Source organism: Chiloscyllium plagiosum, unplaced genomic scaffold (assembly GCF_037043375.1).
Source record: "Chiloscyllium plagiosum isolate Xiang-an unplaced genomic scaffold, Cpla_swu_hap1 HiC_scaffold_2, whole genome shotgun sequence".
In the NCBI taxonomy this organism is placed as follows: domain Eukaryota; kingdom Metazoa; phylum Chordata; class Chondrichthyes; order Orectolobiformes; family Hemiscylliidae; genus Chiloscyllium; species Chiloscyllium plagiosum.
The window spans coordinates 156749905-156762217 of record NW_028270140.1 but is presented as its reverse complement, the minus strand read 5'-3'; positions in this window follow the sequence as shown (position 1 = coordinate 156762217).

The following is a 12313-nucleotide window of genomic DNA, read 5'->3' as shown; positions in this document are numbered from 1 at the left end:
GTTGTGGGGGGAGGGGAAGGGGAACATTACACAAACGGTCGCGGGATTCTTGCAGCATACCTAAGGCTAAGATTTTAACGAATATAGAGGTTTTTGTTTAAGAAATAGTTGTAAACTAAGAAATAACTTTAAAGTGTTGTAGCTGACCACAAAAGTAGCAGTAGGGGCATTTCACAATAAGCTTATAGTATGATAAGGGGAACTGGATAAAATAGCAGACAGGCTGTAACAGACAAGGACAAGGACAGCAGGGTAGTCAGATAAGGAAAATTAGAGAAAAACGAGTGAGGTAATCGGCTTATGATAGGATGGGAAAAGGGAGGCGTGATTCCGCAACTTGCAAACTGAATAAGAATGCTTACATGTTTTGTTTTCGCGCGCTTTTGCTAGCCTGATTGCTTGAGCAAAACGCCTGTTCTTGCAAGGCCGTAAAGAATTAAATGTTCTTGTTTCCAAGGCTTTGTCTCAGGCTGAATTGTGAGTGAGTTTTGTTTCTCACAGTTGCCGAAGGGCCTGTTGTTGCGCTGCTCTGTTCGACGTTCTAAAAATCTCAGCTGTTACCAATGTGAAAAATCCCTGCCTCCCCACAAGGCAAATGATTGGAGCAGGTTCGAATTCTGACCGAAAAATCTCACTGTCAGGAAATCTCGGCTCGCTCACCTTTACGAACAGTACCTCTTACAGACTAATCCATCTTGTCTTGGAAAGTGTGAACTCCCATCCCCCAACCCACCTCGTGCAAATGAATAGCACGACGGGGCGGGGATGTGAAGATCAATTTACAGCAAATCAGCCTTTATTGGTTCGGCTCCAAACATTCCAATTCGGTCTGCTTCCTTAGAATTGCAAATCAAGATTCAAGAGTGCTAATTGCAGCGCTAACAGCAAGCTAATGGTTTGATAGTGGCTGTGCAATCAAAAAGCAAGGTCTAAAATGCAAAATAAAGCAAAACACCCAGTAAGCAAAACCTCAGCATCTGTGGGGAAAAAGCAGAATTAACGCTTTTTCGAGTCCAGTGACCCTTCTCCCGAAGGGTGCAGCGAGTTCTGTTTTCGTCTAGACATTACAACCTGCAGCACCACGCGTGGAGTCAGTGATCAACTGCACCTTCACTCTATTGGTAGCCACTGAGCACGTACATCGATGCTTGCATCAGGACGAGACGAAACCTGAACCAAACGGACGGAGGCTCCGAAGCTCTCTGCCACCCTCTCACCTTCAATGCGCACTTGGATCCATCCGGCTGCTCCGCATCAGGAAGCATCAATGGGGCGGCCTCAATCAACAGATGGGAATCAGAAAGCTTCCCCACACAGTCACACAGTACAGAAGAGGCCCTTTGGCCCTCCGAGTCCGCACTGACAAAGCTACTCTAAGTCTGCTCTAGTCCCACTTTCCAGCACTTGGTCCGTAGCCAGGAAAGGTTATGACATTTCCAGTGCTCATCCAAGTAGTTTTTCAAGGTTTTGAGGTTCCCCGCCTCGCTACCCTCCCAAGCAGTGCATTCCAGACCGCCGCCACCCTCTGGGAAACAACTGCTTTCTGTCATGACCGCAAGACCACGGAAGGTCTGACGGCCCATAAGACGTAGGAGCAGAATCGGGCCATTCGGCCCACGCTCCGCCATTCGGTCGTGGCTCACAGGTTTCTCAACCCCGATTCTCCTGCCCTCTCCCCACAACCCTTGATCCCCTTATAATCAAGAACCTCTCTATCTCTGTCTTAAATGCAACCTCATCTCAGCCTGAAGGGACGACCCTTCACCCTGAGGCTGTACTTCCAGGTCCTCGTCTCGCCTACTAGTGGGATCATCGGGTTCAATTCCCGCCTCAGGCGACTGACTGTGTGGAGTTTGCACGTTCTCCCCGTGCCTGCGTGGGTTTCCTCCGGGTGCTCCGGTTTCCTCCCACAGTCCAAAGATGTGCAGGTCAGGTGAATTGGCCATGCTAAATTGCCCGTAGTGTTAGGTAAGGGGCAAATGTAGGGGTATGGGTGGGTTGCGCTTCGGCGGGTCGGTGTGGACTTGTTGGGTCGAAGGGCCTGTTTCCACACTGTAATGTAATGTAATCTAATCTAATCTTCTTCACATCCACTCTGACCAGGCCTCCCAGTAGCCTGTAAGGTTCAGTCAGATCCCGCCTTACCTTTCGAAACACCATCGGGTATAGACCCAGAGACCTCGTGTGACAAACCCTTCAGCCCCAGGGGGAACACGCTTGTAAACCTTCTCTAGACTCCCTCCAACACCAGCGCATCCCTTCCTTTGGTACAGGGCACAAAACTGCTCCCGATATTCCACCTGTGGTCAGACCAGAGTCTGATGCAGCCTCAGCAGCACGTCTCTGCTCCTTTTTTCTCGCCCGCTTGAAATGAATGCCGACACTGCATTTGCCTTCCGAACCATCGGATGAACCTGCATGTTAATCATGAAACAACCTGGAACTAAGACTCCCAAGACCCTCAGCGCTTCAGATTTGCAAAGCCTTTCCCTCGTTCAGAAAATCGTCTACCCGATTGTTCTTGCTACCAAAGTGCAAAACCGCACACTTGGTCACTTCTTTCCCCACTCGCCCTTCATCTCCACGCCCTTCTGCAGCCTGCCCGTTTCCTCAAAACTACCTGTCCCTCTCGCTAGCTTTGTGCCATCTGCAAACTCAGCAAAAATGCCCGCCGTGGCCCTCATTATCGTCGACACCCCAATAAGGTCCCTGTCACAGCCCCGTCTACAAGGTATTTGCAGAAATTCACCAAAGTTATACACGTGGCCGGAGACTTTGGCACGTCGGGTCGATAACACAGGGCCCAGCGAGCCTGTGCCGATTCCTACTCCTTGTTTGGACGTGCTACTTGTTGCCCAGACGTGGTTTCAGTCCCGCCGTTCCGCCTCCCGTTCACGTGTCTAACAAGGTGAGCCTTAAACATAGAACATAGAAGAATTCAGCGCAGTACAGGCCCTTCGGCCCTCGATGTTGCGCCGATCCAAGCCCACCTAACCTACACTAGCCCACTATCCTCCATATGCCTATCCAATGCCTGCTTAAATGCCCATAATGAGGGAGAGTCCACCACTGCTACTGGCAGGGCATTCCATGAACTCACGACTCGCTGAGTAAAGAACCTACCCCTAACATCTGTCCTATACCTACCCCCCCTTAATTTAAAGCTATGCCCCCTTGGAAAAAGATTCTCACTGTCGACCCTATCTAAACCCCTAATCATCTTGTACACCTCTATCAAGTCACCCCTAAACCTTCTTTTCTCCAATGAAAACAACCCCAAGTGCCTCAGCCTTTCCTCATATGATCTTTCTACCATACCAGGCAACATCCTGGTAAACCTCCTCTGCACCCGTTCCAGTGCCTCCACATCCTTCCTATAGTATGGCGACCAAAACTGCACACAATACTCCAGATGCGGACGCACCAGAGTCTTATACAACTGCAACATGACCTCAGTACTCCGGAACTCAATTCCTCTACCAATAAAAGCCAGTACGCCATATGCCTTCTTCACCGCACTATTTACCTGGGTGGCAACTTTCAAAGATCTGTGTACATGGACACCAAGATCCCTCTGCTCATCCACACTACCAAGTATCCGTCCATTAGCCCAGTACCCCATCTTTTTATTACTCTTACCAAAGTGAATCACCTCACACTTAGCTACATTGAACGCCATTTGCCACCTTTCTGCCCAGTTCTGCAGCTTATCTATATCCCGCTGTAACCTGCCACATCCTTCCTCACTGTCTACAACTCCTCCGACTTTCGTATCATCCGCAAACTTGCTCACCCAACCTTCTAACCCCTCCTCCAGGTCATTTATAAAAATGACAAACAGCAATGGTCCCAAAACAGATCCTTGCGGAACACCGCTAGTGACGGCACTCCAAGATGAACCTTTGCCATCAACTACTACCCTCTGTCTTCTTCCAGCCAGCCAACTCCTAATCCAAACCTCCAACTCACCCTCAATGCCATACCTCCGTGTTTTTTGCAGTAGTCCACCATGAGGAACCTTATCAAACGCCTTACTAAAATCCATATACACCACATCTACCGCTTTCCCCTCGTTCACCTCCTTAGTCACCTTCTCAAAGAATTCAATAAGGTTTGTGAGGCACGACCTGCCCTTCACAAAACCATGCTGACTATCCTTGATCACATTATTCCTATCCAGATGTTCATAAATCCTATCCCTTAGAATTCTCTCTAAGATTTTGCCCACAACAGAAGTGAGACTCACCAGCCAATAGTTACTAGGGTTATCCCTACTCCCCTTCTTGAACAAGGGAACCACATTTGCTAGCCTCCAATCTTCTGGCACTACTCCTGTAGACAACGAGGACATAAAAATCAAGGCCAATGGCTCTGCAATCTCCTCCCTTGCTTCCCGGAGAATCCTAGGATAAATGCCATCAGGCCCAGGGGACTTATCTATTTTCACCCTTTCCAGAATTTCCAACACCTCTTCTCTACATACCTCAAAGCCATCCATTCTACTTAATTGTGACTCAGTACTCACATTGACAACAATGTCCTGTTCCTGATTGAATACTGACGAAAAGTATTCATTCAATGTCTCCCCAATCTCTTCAGCCTCCACACGCAACTTCCCACGACTATCCTTGACTGGACCTATTCCTACCCTAGTCATTCTTTTATTCCTGACATACCTATAGAAAGCCTTAGGGTTTTCCCTAATCCTACCAACTAAGGCCCTTTCATGTCCCCTCCTTGCTGCTCTTAGCTCTCTCTTCAGGTCCTTCCTGGCTACCGTATAACTCTCAATCGCCCCAATTGAACCTTCACGCCTCATCTTTACATAGGCCGCCCTCTTCCATTTAACAAGGGATTCCAATTCCTTATTAAACCACGGCTCCCTCACACGACCCTTTCCTCCCTGCCTGACGGGTACATACTTATCAAGGACACTCAATAGTTGCTCCTTGAACAAGCTCCACATATCAGTTACGCCCTTGTCTTGAAGCTTACTTTTCCAAGCCACACATCCTAAGTCATGCCTCACCGCATCATAATTTCCCTGCCCCCAGCTATAACTCTTGCCCTGTAGTGCACACTTATCCCTCTCCATCGCGAGAGTAAAAGTCACCGAATTGTGGTCACTGTCCCCAAAGTGCTCACCTACCTCTAATTCTAACACCTGGCCTGGTTCGTTACCCAGAACCAAATCCAGTATGGCCTCACCTCTTGTTGGCCTATCTACATATTGTGTCAGGAAACCCTCCTGCACACATTGGACAAACACTGACCCATCTAACGAACTTGAGCTATAGCTTTCCCAATCAATATCAGGAAAGTTAAAGTCCCCCATAACAACCACCCTATTACTTTCACTCTTCTCTTGAATCATCCTCGCAATCCTTTCTTCTACGTTTCTAGGACTATTAGGAGGCCTGTAAAAAATTACTAACAGGGTGAGCTCACCTTTCCTATTCCTAACCTCAGCCCAAACTACCTCAGACGGCGAGTCTTCATCCATCGTCCTTTCCACAGCTGTAATACTATCTTTGACAAGCAATGCCACACCTCCCCCTCTTTTACCCCCACCTCTGACCCTACTAAAACATTTAAACCCTGGAACCTGCAACAGCCAATCCTGTCCCTGTTCTACCCATGTCTCCGTAATAGCCACAACATCGAAGTCCCAGGTACCAACCCACGCTGCAAGTTCCTAATGTACCAACCCACGTTCCTAATGTGCCTGCTTCCAGCGCTTCGACTGGCAACGCGTTCCAGGCACCCACCATCCTCTGTGTGAAAACCTTTCCCCGCACTTTTCCCTTCTCACTTTCCCCCTCTCACCGTGAACCTGTACCCACTGACTCGCCACCCCACCCTTTCGATGCCTCTCAGTATGCTGTCGACCACTATCAGGTCGCCCCTCAGCTTCCGTCTTTGCAGTGACGACAATCCAAGTTTATTCAATCTCTCCTCACAGCAGAAGCGCTCCAGGGCAGGCAACGTGCTGGTAAACCTTCTCTGCACCCTCTCCAAAGCATCCACGTCCTTCTGGTAGTGTGCCGAACAGCATTGCGCGCGATATCCCAATTGTAGCCTAACTGGAGTTTTGTACAGCTCTTTGTACAGATCATTTATTTACACGTCACAAACAACAAAGGTCCTAGCACTGAGCCCTGCGGGACGCCACTAGTTACTGATCTCCTTTCCGAAAAATGCGCCCCGAGTCGGTTTTGTATCCAGCTAGCCGACTCACCTCAGATCCCACGAGACTCTACCTTTTGTAGCAGCCTGCCGTAAGATGTGAAGCGATCCAGAAGAGATTACTGACGCAAAGGTGACTACACTTAAATGAAAGTGCTGGGAATGGCAACCGTGATGGAACTCGCAGCCAAGGAAGGTCAACACCTCACAAAATGGTGGCTGAGAGTTCACAAAATGGTGGCCCAGGGACAAGCACCAACGCAGACACAAAACTGCCACTGCTGTGGAAACACATGTCAGGCAGCAGCAAATTGCTGCTGGAAAGAAGCTGTGTGCAGAAACTGCAGCATTAAAAAAGAATATATTAAGCGAGAAGAAGTTTGAGAGGCAACTTAATTGAGATATATAAGATAATCAAAGGGTTAGACAGGGTGGACAGTGATAGCCTTTTTCCTTGGACGGTGATGGCTGGCCTGAGGGGACTTAGCTTTATATTGAGGGGTGATAGGTATAGGACAGATGTCAGAGGTAGTTTCTTCACTCAGAATAGTAGGCGCATGGAACGCACTGCCTGCAACAGTAGTTGAGTCGCCAACTTTAAGGGCATTTAAACGGTCATTGGATAGTCATATGGACGAAAATAGAATAGTGTCGTTTAGAAGGGCTTCAGATTGGTTCGACAGGTTGGCGCAACATCAAGGGCTGAAGGGCCTCAACTGCGCTGTAATCTTCTATGTTCTATGTCGTAAAAGCACAGCAGGTCAGGCAGCATCCAAGGAGCAGGGGAATCGATGCTCCGAGCATGAGCTCTTCATCAGGAACTAGTAACTACACAAGTCACGTTCAAAAGTGAAATCTACAACTGAGGCACCAGCAGCCAGCCACCCGAAAAGTATCAAAATGGTGAAACATGAGCTGAAGAAGCCAACAAGCAAGACATCTGGTTTCAGCTATCCAGCTGGGACATGATCCGTTACTTAATATTCGAACGTCAATCAAGGTGATATCCGTGGACAGACAGCAAGGTAACATTCCTCACGCAACACTTTTGCCTGAAACATTGATCCTCCTGCTCCTCTGATGCTGACTGACCTGCTGTGCCTTTCCAGCACCACACTCTCAAAGCTAACGTTTGAGTCGAGGTGACTCTTCATCAGAATATTTTTTGATTCCAGCATCTGCAGCAATTTGCTCCTATGTTTTGGTTTAAACATACAACCATTAACAAATCAAAATTAATTTGACTTACATTAATAAAGCTCCAAACTGCAGACTCTCTGTGACTTAGTTGGCAAAACAGTCACCTGGTCAAGTATCACTCCAGAGCACTGTGCAGATATTCCAGCTGACAACTTTGTTGTGTGAAAATTAACTTTATGCATTTTGAGCATCATAACAGGATATTTCAAAGCGATTTAATTGATGAAAAGGCTTTGCACAATGCAGTGGTGAATAGGAAAGTAACAAATGAATCTTTGTTGACAAACTCAGCAGATACTGAACTACTAAAAATGAAAAACAACACCTTCAGTTCCATTCTCTCACAAGGGTAACTGACCAAATTAGCTATGAAAGGTCAAAATTCTAAACACAGATACAGCATCATCAGGAAATCCTGAATGAGATTTGGGAATATAATGAACAAACTTGGTTGGAACTCCTTCAAGTGCATTACTAACCAGTCTCCACTGGGGGAGTCTGCCCTCACCTGCACCATTCGCACCCTCCCTCCACCAAACCAGCAGAGTGTGTTGGCCAGTTCAAGTGAAACCAGACAGATCACCAATTATCTTTTCCACTGTCTGTCAATTGCAATGCACATCCTTCCAGGAGCAGATCTGGATCCTGAAGTTGATTGGAGTGCTAACAGTAAGCTATTCGAATGAATGGTTCCATGTTAATTAGATTACTTACAGTTTGGAAACAGGCCCTTCGGCCCAACAAGTCCACACCGAACCGCCGAAGCGCACCCACCCAGACCCATTCCCCTACATTTACCCCTGCACCTAACACTACAGGCAATTTAGCATGGCCAATTCACCTGACCTGCACATTTTGGACTGTGGGAGGAAACCAGAGCACCCAGACACGGGGAGAATGTGCAAACTCCACACAGTTATTCACCTGAGGCGGGAATTGAACCTGTGTCTCCCGCACTGTGAGGAAGCAGTGCTAACCACTGTGCTACCGTTCCGCCCAGTAGCATCACCAGAAATGCTAGGTCAATATAATCAACAAATTCAAATTACAGAAACTCCAATGCAAAGCTGTGTAGCTCCTAAACTCTGTCAAAAAGGTCTTGATTTGATTCATCAAGTATCACGCTTACCTGAGTGTGTGTCATTATCTTTGTTGGTAAACCCTTGTAGCTGTTAATCCTTTGTTAATTTCAATACGATATCCAAGTTTCCTGCACAGGTTTGAGGTTGCTTCTGGCATTATGGTTTGCTCACTTGTGAGAGCACTGAGGTGGACCAATTCTTTATGTGATCGCATTCTGACTCCACCCCCGATCTCGAGCTCACTAGACAGTCCATTGTTATCAACAGAAATAACAAAACACTGTTAGAACTTCTGCCTGATGCCCAGGCATTTTGAAAGAAGTTTCAAACAAATTATCACTTCTCATTCACTTCAAATGCAACAGGAATAATTTTTCTTAAATTTCTTAACCACTCAACCAAAGCTAAAAAATTACAGTAAAATGTACTTTTGTTCCCTTCTCAATTTCTCATTTCATTGAAATTTATTTCCTAATCAATTCTGAGTTGGACATACAGCTGCCTTTCCTTGAGTTTCACTGTATAGAAAGAACGAACTTGATTGGGAACGCATTCAAATGCAGTGTGATTTGGATAGGCTGAATGAGTGGGCAAATACATGCCAGATGAAGTATATATAGAACATAGAACATAGAAGAATACAGCGCAGTACAGGCCCTTTGGCCCTCGATGTTGCGCCGATCCAAGCCCACCTAACCTACACTAGCCCACTATCCTCCATATGCCTATCCAATGCCCGCTTAAATGCCCATAATGAGGGAGAGTCCACCACTGCTACTGGCAGGGCATTCCATGAACTCACGACTCGCCCCCTAATGTGGGCGGCACGGTGGCACAGTGGTTAGCACTGCTGCCTCGCAGCGCCAGAGACCCGGGTTCAATTCCCGACTCAGGCAACTGACTGTGTGGAGTTTGCACGTTCTCCCCGTGTCTGCGTGGGTTTCCTCCGGGTGCTCCGGTTTCCTCCCACAGTCCAAAGATGTGCAGGTTAGGTGAATTGGCCATACTAAATTGCCCGTAGTGTTAGGCAAGGGGTAAATGTAGGGGTATGGGTGGGTTTCGCTTCGGCGGGTCGGTGTGGACTTGTTGGGCCGAAGGGCCTGTTTCCACACTGTAATCTAATGTAATCTAATCTAATCTAAAATCTAATCTAATCTAACATCTGTCCTATACCTACCCCCCCCTAAGTTTAAAGCTATGCCCCCTTGTAATAGCTGACTCCATACGTGAAAAAGATTCTCACTGTCGACCCTATCTAAACCCCTAATCATCTTGTACACCTCTATCAAGTCACCCCTAAACCTTCTTTTCTCCAATGAAAACAACCCCAAGTGCCTCAGCCTTTCCTCATACGATCTTTCTACCATACCAGGCAACATCCTGGTAAACCTCCTCTGCACCCGTTCCAGTGCCTCCACATCCTTCCTATAGTATGGCGACCAAAACTGCACACAATACTCCAGATGCGGCCGCACCAGAGTCTTATACAACTGCAACATGACCTCAGTACTCCGGAACTCAATTCCTCTACCAGTAAAAGCCAGTACGCCATATGCCTTCTTCACTGCACTATTTACCTGGGTGGCAACTTTCAAAGATCTGTGTACATGGACACATGGATAATGTCGATAAATGTGAGGTTCTCCACTTCCGTAGCAAAAGCAGGAAGGTACATTATTATCTGAATGGCTATAAATTGAGAGAAGGGAATGTACAATGAGATGTCTGTGTCTTTGTGCACCAGTTGCTGAAGATAAGCATGCAGGCAGTAAAGAAGGAGAAAGATAAGTTGGCATTCATAGCGAAAGGGTTCAAGTATAGAGCAGGGATGTCTTGCTGCCGTGGTAAAGTCACACCTGGAAGCACTAGATCATACAGTAAAGATGCATTTATCTGCACACAAAAAGCAGGACAAAGACAACTTGGCCAGCTACCGCCCCATCAGTTTACTCTCGATCTTCAGCAAAGTAATGAAAATTGCCATCAGCATTGATATCAAGCAGCACGTGCAAGCAGCATTAACCTACTCACTGATGCTTGGTTTGGGTTGTGCCAGGGCCAATTAGCTCCTGACCTCATTACAGCCTTGGTTCAAACATGGTCAAAAGAGCTGAAACCCAGAGGGGAGGGGCAAGTGACGGCCTTGATAGCAGGGTCGCATTTGATTAGGAATGGCATGAAGGAGCCTGAGCAAAATTGGAATCAATGAGTATCGGGGGCATACTCTCCCTGGTTGGAGACACAACTGGCACACGGGAAGATGTCACATGTGCAGTGATTGAGGACTCTGGGTCCATAATCAATGCTGTTTAGAAGGAAGAGGGGGAAGATCTCATTGAAATCTATAGAATATTAAGAGGCCTGGACTGAGTGAGCGTAAGGAAAATGTTGTTATTCATAGGCCCTGAGGGCACAGCCTCCAAGTGAAGGGATGACCTTTTAGAACTGACTTAGTGAGAAAATAGGTCAAATAACTGCTTTATTAGCTAAAGCCAAAACAATAAGGGAGATTTACATAGACACTTCTCCTAATTAAATCATAACCAGGTGAAAAAATTGGTAAGGGACATCAGGTGCTCTACGTGTGACATCTGGCAACTCTGTCAGAAAGTAACTCTGATCTCCAGCATCTGCAGTCTTCACTTTCTCCTATCTGACAACTCTGGGAGAGTTCAACTGTCCTAGATGGTTACATTTGGAGGAAGTGTGTCTCAGCTACAGTTTTTAACAGATTGTTTAAATTAACTGGCACTCAGATGAAGCAGGTAGGAGGCCGAGAGGGTCATAGACATCTGTTTCAGGGAGGTAGCCATAACCAAGGCTGAGGCAGATAGATACAGGATGGTCACAAGGGAAAAGCAATGCAGGAGGCCCCTGTGGCTGTCCCCATCTCAAACAGGTGAGCTACTTTAGATACTGTTCAGGGGGACTGCGTATCGGGGATGACAACAGCAGTAGATAGAACAGTACCAGCAGGGGAGGTTGAAGTGCAGGTAAATAGTGGTAGTCAATGACTCAATAGTTAGAGACACAGATAGACATTTCTATGGCCACAAACAAGACACCAAGACATGTGTTGCCTCCCTGTTGCCAGAGTCAAGGATGTCTCTAAGCATGCTCAGGACATACTGAAGAAGGTTGGTAAACAGCTAGATGTCATGGTACACACTTGTACCAATGACATAGAAAGGAAGAATGATGAGGTCCTGCATGGAGAGTTCAGGGAGCTTGGCCATATGTAGATTGGGTTCTCTTCCAAGTTAGTGGGATCTGTACAAAAAAGACAGGTTGCATTTTAACTGGAGGGGCACCAACATCCTGGTGGGGATGGTGACTAGTGCAACTTGAATGGATTTATACATTAAGGCAGAGGGTTAGGATCCAATGCAACAGGTCATAAGGTATGCAGTCAGTAAAGACTAATAGGACAAACAGGCAGGGTCAGTCTAATGATTATGGTGAGAGAAGGATTCATAAAAGATCAAAATGTGAGTTGCAAGTTGGAGTAAATGACAGAGGTGAGGTTCAGTATTATGAATGAATAAATAAGGATGGAGAGTATGGAAAGCGTGGTGCACAAGAAAATATTGAAAGAAAAAGACAAACAAGTAGGATTGATTTAAAAACCTTGGACCTAAACACACACGGTATTCGGAATAAAGTCAAGGAGCTGATGACACAGATACAGATACACCTGGTGGGGATTACTGAATCATGGTTACAGGAAGTTCAGAACTGGGAGTTAAATGTCCAAGGGTACTCAGTATTCTGAAAGGTGAGACAAGAGCGAGCAGGAGGTGGAGTTGTTTCATTGCTTAAGCATGGCATCAAGGCTGTGGTAACAA